This window comes from Perognathus longimembris, unplaced genomic scaffold (genome assembly GCF_023159225.1).
Source record: "Perognathus longimembris pacificus isolate PPM17 unplaced genomic scaffold, ASM2315922v1 HiC_scaffold_95, whole genome shotgun sequence".
In the NCBI taxonomy this organism is placed as follows: Eukaryota; Metazoa; Chordata; class Mammalia; order Rodentia; family Heteromyidae; genus Perognathus; species Perognathus longimembris.
In genome coordinates, this window is record NW_025962054.1 from 56396 (window position 1) to 62796 (window position 6401).

General features: G+C 37.7%; 1 pseudogene; it reads right to left on the bottom strand.

The window, feature by feature from the left end:
• Positions 1-463: 463 nt before the first annotated feature.
• On the bottom strand, positions 464-1145 carry LOC125345646 (annotated as a pseudogene).
• Between the last annotated feature and the right edge of the window lie 5256 nt (positions 1146-6401).

Below are 6401 nucleotides of genomic sequence, written 5' to 3' on the forward strand. Positions count from 1 at the left end.
TTAATATGAGAGCTAAGGACCGTCCTTTGGTTGAGTGGGTTAGCATTATTTGTTTAGTTACTAGCTGGATTAGTCATGTCTGGAATGTTGTGTAACGGTTGCTAATTAAACGTTTTGGGGAAGGAAATATGATTGAGGGCAAGATGATGATAATAATAACCAGAGGGAGGCCTAAGAATGATGGGACAATGAAAGGGGAGAATAAATTTTCGTTCATTTAGATTCTCAAGGGGAGGTTACTTTGAGTGTGCTGGAGGGTTTAGTCGAAGGAGGATAATAGGTATTAAAGTTTTTGATTTTTAGTTGAAAAATAATAAATAGGGTAATTAAAGTCCCAAAAATTACTATAAATCATGGTGCGGTGTTTAATTGAGGCATTTTCATTGTGGAATTATTTAATTCTATCTTTAACTTAAAAGGTTAATGCTAAGGTAGCTTCACAATGGTGTCTACATTGATGTTGATCAGGCCTCAAAACATTTTAGTGGAACCATCTCCAGGACGATAGGCATGAAGCTGTGGTTAGAGCCACAGATTTCAGAGCATTGTCCGTAGAATAGGCCTGGTCGGGAAGATGATACTGTTGCTTGGTTTAGGCGGCCTGGAATAGCATCTGTTTTTAAACCTAAAGATGGAACCGCCCAAGAGTGAAGAACATCTTCCGATGAGATTAGTATGCGAATGGGGAGTTCCATAGGGAGAACAACCCGATTGTCAACCTCAAGTAGACGAAGATCCCCTGGTTTTAAGTCTGGTGTATTGACTATGTATGAATCAAATGTTAAATCCTCATAGTCTGTGTATTCATAGCTTCAATACCATTGGTGTCCTATAGTTTTTACTGTTAGGACTGGATTGTTAATTTCGTCTATTATGTATAGAACGCGTAGTGAGGGAAGAGCAATCATAATAAGGATAATGGCTGGAAGAACAGACCAGAATGTTTCTACCTCTTGGGCGTCTATGGTACTGGTGTGGGTTAATTTGGTAGTAAGTATAAGAGAAATGATATATAGTACTAGTGTACTGATAAGAAAAACGATTATTAGCGTGTGGTCATGGAAGCTAGTAAGTTCCTCTATAATAGGAGAGGTGGCATCCTGTAGGCCAAGGTGGAGAGGGCATGCCATGTAAGATATATAAGAGTTTCACTTATGATTTAACCTTGACAAAGTTATGTAATTATTTTACTAATATCTTATTGAGAAAGACATAATGGTGTATGAGGCTGGCTTGAAACCAGTTTTAGGGGGTTCGAATCCTTCCTTTCTTAGTGTGAAGACTTCACGAAGGCAGGTTCTTCAAATGTGTGGAAAGGTGGGGGACATCCGTGAATTCATTCTAGGTTGGTTGAGGTGAGTTCAACATATTTAACTTCACGTTTGGAGGCGAAAGCCTCTCAGATCATGAATACTATGAGGATTACTGCGCTTAAAGAGATAAATGATCCTATTGATGACACGGCGTTTCATGTCGTGTAGGCATCTGGGTAGTCTGAGTATCGTCGTGGCATTCCTGCTAGACCAAGGAAATGTTGGGGAAAAAAATGTTAGGTTGACGCCAATAAATATAATTGTAAAATGGATTTTGGCTCATATATCATTAAGAGTGTAGCCTGTGAATAGAGGGAATCAGTGGACGAACCCACCTATGATAGCGAATACAGCCCCTATTGATAGAACATAGTGAAAGTGGGCAACTACATAATAGGTATCATGTAGGACAATGTCTAGAGAGGAATTAGATAATACAATACCGGTTAGTCCTCCTACTGTAAATAGGAAAATAAAGCCCAGGGACCATAGTATGGCTGGGGATCATTTAATATTTCCACCATGAAGGGTAGCTAATCAGCTGAAAACCTTTACTCCTGTTGGAAAAGCAATGATTATTGTGGCAGATGTAAAGTAGGCTCGTGTATCCACGTCTATTCCTACGGTAAATATATGATGGGCCCATACGATAAATCCTAAAAATCCAATGGATATTATAGCCCAGATTATACCCACATAGCCGAAGGGTTCTTTTTTGCCTGAATAATATGTTACAATATGAGAGATAATGCCAAAGCCAGGTAAAATTAGAATGTAAACCTCTGGGTGACCAAAGAATCAGAATAGGTGTTGGTATAGGATAGGGTCTCCACCTCCAGCAGGGTCAAAAAATGTTGTGTTAAGATTTCGGTCAGTGAGCAGCATAGTGATACCGGCAGCTAGGACAGGTAGGGATAGTAGTAATAATACTGCTGTAATTAGAACGGATCAGACGAATAAGGGGGTCTGATACTGGGAAACTGCAGGGGATTTTATGTTAATGATGGTAGTAATAAAATTAATTGCCCCTAAAATTGAGGAAACTCCTGCCAGATGGAGTGAGAAGATAGTTAAGTCTACGGAGGCTCCTGCATGTGCTAGGTTTCCGGCAAGGGGGGGATAGACTGTCCATCCGGTTCCAGCTCCGGCTTCCACTATTGAGGACACCAAGAGAAGCAGAAAAGAAGTGGGGAGGAGCCAAAAGCTCATGTTATCTATTCGTGGGAATGCTATATCAGGGGCTCCAATTATTAGGGGCACTAGTCAGTTTCCAAATCCCCCGATTATAATGGGCATTACTATAAAAAAAATTATGACAAATGCATGAGCGGTTACAACCACATTATAAATCTGGTCATCCCCTAATAGAGCTCCGGGCTGGCCAAGCTCAGCTCAAATCAGAATACTCAGCCCTGTGCCTACTATTCCAGCTCAAGCTCCGAACATGAGGTAGAGTGTTCCAATATCTTTATGGTTTGTTGAAAACAATCAACGATTGATGAACATAGGTAGATAGGATGGCTGAGTAAGGCATTGGACTGTAAATCCAATTACAGGGGTAGACCCCCTTTCTATCATAGTCCTGAGGTGAATTATCATATTGAATTGCAAATTCAAAGGAGCAGCTTCAATTCTGCCGGGGCTTCTCCCGCCTCTTTTTTTTTTTAGGCGGGAGAAGTAGATTGAAGCCAGGTGATTTAGGTGTTTAGCTGTTAACTAAAATTTTGCAGGTTTAACTCCTGTCAATCTAGGGAGGACTTAGCTTAATTAAAGCTGTTGGTTTGCGTCCAGAAGATGTGAGGTAGGTCTTACAGTCCTTAGGGGCAGAAATTAAACCTTAGGATTTACTTAGGGCTTTGAAGGCCCTTGGTCTTTTTAACCTAAATTTCTATAGGAGGCAGAGGAAGAAAGGAGATAGTGGAAGTGATAGTGAGGATAAAAATAGGAGGGCAGGGATTGGGGTTAGGTGTTTGTAGTTATACATTCGTCATGTAAATTTGTTATTGTTTGGAAGGGGGAACAGAGTAAGGGCGGATGAGTAGACTAGTCGTAGGTAAAAATAAAGGTTTAGGAGGGCTGATATTACTATGAATACACTTGTTAAAATGTTTTTGTTTATGATTATTTCTTGAATAATGAATCATTTGGGTAGGAATCCTGTTAAAGGGGGCAATCCTCCTAAGGATAAGAGAGTAATAAGGATAATAAGGGTTATCAGTGGGGTGGTGTTTCATGCTATCGTAAGGGTTGAAGTGTTGTTTGCTGATAAAAAATTTAGGGTTATGAATATATTGATTGTAAGTATAATGTAGATAAGTAAATTTAGTATTATTGCAGTGGGATTATAAAGTGTTGCTGCTGTTATTCATCCTATATGTGCAATTGATGAGTATGCTAGAATTTTGCGTATTTGGGTTTGGTTCAATCCTCCTCATCCTCCAATAATAATGGAGAGTATGGCTATTAATATTATATTCGTGTTTAGGTTGTTGGCTATTTGGTATAGGATTGAAATGGGGGCTAGTTTTTGCCAGGTTAGTAAGATTATTCCTGATAATAGGGGGATGCCTTGGGTGACTTCTGGAACTCACAGGTGGAAGGGGGCTAGGCCAAGTTTTATAGCTAAGGCGATGGGGAGGAGGTATTGGGATGTGTCGTTTTTATGTTGACTTATAATTCATTGTCCAGTTGAGTCTAGGTTATTTAGGATGGAGAATACATGAATTATTGATGCGGTTGCTTGGGTTAAAAAGTATTTTGTAGCAGCTTCTGTGGATCGGGGGTTGTTTTTGTATGTTATTAGGGGAATAAAGGCTAATATGCTAACTTCTAATCTGATCCATATGTATATTCAGTGTGTAAGATCTAATTTTACAATCCTTCAAGACCTTAGTAAGATCTAATTGGATCAGGGACACTCTGCAAAGCAGTATACCAAATCCGCAATAAAATATACACATAGATTATGATCGAGCAATCTCAATGTTGGGCATTCACTGTAAAGATCATAAAGAATTCCATGCTAAAACTTCCACCATGATCATGATCATTGCAGCATTCTCTCAAATAGCCAACATATGTATCCAACTCTTCTGGCCATCAGTTGATGAATGGAACAACAGAAAGTGGTTTTATATTCACAGTGGAATTCTAGGCTTCCTTCAGAATGACATCCTCTCATTTGTAAGGAAATGGAAAGCCTTAGGAAAACATTATGTCGTATGAAGTGAACCAGCAGCAAACAGAGCCAATGGATTCGCTGAGTTGTAAAAATGGCATACATGCCTAGGATTTTCCATGCAGACTATCGCAGTTTCTCAATAGTTTGGAGAAATATTCACAAACAATCATGGTACTAGTAATGATCTCAAATATATGGAATCCGGAGGTTTCTTTATTTTTACTTTGAAATCCTTATTTGAAATTATTTCTTTTGATTTAATTTTCTGTGTTTGTAAACCAGGTGTTTCTGTAGTAGACCATGGAGCTCTTACTATTGTCTCTTTCTTTATCGTAGTAAGGAAATGACTTCTTCACACTGTGAGAAGTACAAAGGGTAAAGGAATGCAACAAAGAAATAGAAATTGTTGTAATTAACCATTCAAAGTTGGTGAATAGTTGATTGGAAAGGGAAGCAAGAGAAAAATGAGGGAGGAATTACCACGTTTGACAAATTTTATATACCCTATCCTACCAATGCATTTCTATGTGATCACCATGAGACATAACTTCAAAAGAGTAGGCACACAAACACAGTCACTTACTCAAACACACCCCACACGCACACACAAACTCACACACACAATCCAAAATTTTCTTCTTTTTGATTATCTACTAAACACTTGCAATATTTCCAGCAATGCACAAATTTTAATAAATTTTGAATGTGATTTTTTGGATACAAAGAAAAATCTAGAGTCCCAACACAAAATGCATTTACACTTAATTTTTTTACATTTTCTTTGTTATTTTTAGGATGATGTACAGTGGGGTTACAGAAACATGCTTCATATAGTGATTACATATGCATTTCTTCTCATACCTGCTATCCCTTCCTGATTTTTCTCCCTTCATCCCTCTGCTTCACCCCTCAAACCACTCCCTCAATTTCATAATTATTTACACATTAACTCTATGTGTTAGTAATTCTTAATAATATTATAAAGTAAAATAAACAGAAGTCTGATCCTTCATGCTCAGTGTCACATTCAATTCTCAAAATTCTTGTCCTCTATGCTTAGTAATTGTAAGGCATATCATCCCAAAATGGTGATATATGCATATACCTCTCTTTCTTTATGCTTCCTGTAATCTGTTCCTCTTTTCCTGTGATATATCTCTTCCTAAGTCCCTTATTTAGCTCAGTTTGTTCTCTCACTACCCAATTCACTTTGTGAGCCCTTTCTGCTCTATTCCCCACCACATTTCCCATTCATTCAGTCTTGCAAATCATCCTATTTAAAGAAGTCAAAGAATCCTTGCATATTGTCACTCACTGAAATTATTTCGATATTGAGAATATTTCGTAGTAAGAAAAGCTCACAGAGTTGAATTGTTTCATTTTTCTAAAACTCCCAGAAGTGTTACCCTCACCAAATTGATGTTCACATAATGTCACATAAATTGACGTTCTCTTTTAAAGAGGTAAATTTGGTGATACTTTCTTACATGCAAGAATACATAATGAAATGAAACATATCAGACTCATGTAAAAGAAACTGAAGAACAATCATAGGAGGACTTTACATGTTAACGTACTTAGATTTCCATTTAATGATCATAATTGCATTTCTCCTACCTAACTGTGCTTTTTCAAATATTAAGTGATATACTTCTGTAAGGAAATAAACACCTCCACTTATGTCAGAATTCATTGTAAAGAATATACACTGTAACCAAATTGGAGGTTTCAATGATTAGGGGAGGGCTGGGAATATGGCCTAGTTGCAAGAGTGCTTGTCTCAATTATTAGGGGAAATCAAAAGACATTCATATGATTAGACATTTTTTTTTATTATTTTTAGTCATAGATAAGACAAGGAGAAATACTTGTTGAACACACGGTGGGGCAACTGATTATTTCTACAA